We start from the raw sequence: 1,247 nt of genomic DNA on the forward strand, positions 1-1,247 counted from the left end.
AAAAATGGCTGCCCACTGCTCCGGGTGTGTGCTCACGGTGTGTGTGAGTTCACTGCTGTGTGTGTGCACTTTGGATAGGATAAATGCAGAGCACTAATTCCTAGTATGGGTCACCATACTTGGCCACATGTCACTTCACTTTATACATATAATGGCTTGAAGTTATATTAAAAAAAAATCAGGGTGATAAAACTGTCCTGATATCATAATGAAGATAACCTGATTATGAAATTGTTAAAAAGAAAATGTAGTTCATATTTGACAGTTATTATTTGTTAATAAAAATCCCTTACTGCTTTTTAATATTTAAAAAACGTGTGTCTGCTAAATCGAAGTCATGTGGTGCAACCAACTTGCAGAAAAAAAAACATATCACAGAGAAGACCCTTGTAGACTCATGGCTATTTTAAGCTCGATAAAGTCTCTTAAAATATTAAGATAATTTTAAAATATTAAGATAATTTTAATGACAAGTCAATTTTAAGGTGTGGTCACATTCAAGAAAATTAGCAAGAAAGTCCATTATCAATAATGTATGATGTATGAAATGCAGCTGACGCAAAAGTCCTTTTTAAAGTAGTAGAGATGTGCCAAAAGGATTTTTTTACAGAAAGAATGAAACTAAAATTAAAGTTTTTTTTATTCAGTCGTCAAATCAAAAATAAAAGTAACGTTATTAAATTTGGACAATTAAACTTGGTATGATTGTAGAGATGCGCCAAAATGATTTATTATTATTTATTTTTTTTACAGAAACTGAAATTAAAGTTTTTTTTTTAAGTCATCAATTGAAAAAAAAATGTACGTCATTAAATTAAACTTGGTATGATGTTCAGGGTGTCGTGTTCACAGATGATAATCCAATCATAGTAAAGTTCTTTGGCAGCGAGTCACCTCTCGATATTTCGGCCAAACAGTTTTGGTCACGGTTAAGTGTCCATATTGCTGACATGTTTACCCTGTTGTAGCTTATCCACGTAGCGTACATGAAATCGACACAGACAGAGTCAAAATCAAGCGGCAACCTTCCGGTCTCTCTCGTGAAACCAACACGGAAGTGACTAAAACTGCAATTCATCAAGAGGCCGCTAGAGGCTGGCTCCAAAAGGGAGTCAGTCTCATAGACTCCCCATTTTAAAATGCCCAACTAAACAGCAGAAAAAAAATGCGTTTACAGCCTGGTACAAAAAGTGGTTTTGGTCTATATAGCTAATTTTGCCCTTCATGACAACTGTGAGGGGGTGAAT

General features: G+C 34.6%; 1 protein-coding gene across 1 annotated transcript in view; it reads left to right on the top strand.

Moving 5' to 3' along the window:
• Nucleotides 1–1,247, top strand: part of LOC107676445 (CCR4-NOT transcription complex subunit 8-like) — an 8,692-nt gene that overhangs the window by 3,362 nt on the left and 4,083 nt on the right. The gene's annotated exons all lie outside the window — the stretch shown is intronic.

This window comes from Sinocyclocheilus anshuiensis, unplaced genomic scaffold (genome assembly GCF_001515605.1).
Source record: "Sinocyclocheilus anshuiensis isolate Anshui unplaced genomic scaffold, SAMN03320099.WGS_v1.1 scaffold16, whole genome shotgun sequence".
Classification (NCBI taxonomy): domain Eukaryota; kingdom Metazoa; phylum Chordata; class Actinopteri; order Cypriniformes; family Cyprinidae; genus Sinocyclocheilus; species Sinocyclocheilus anshuiensis.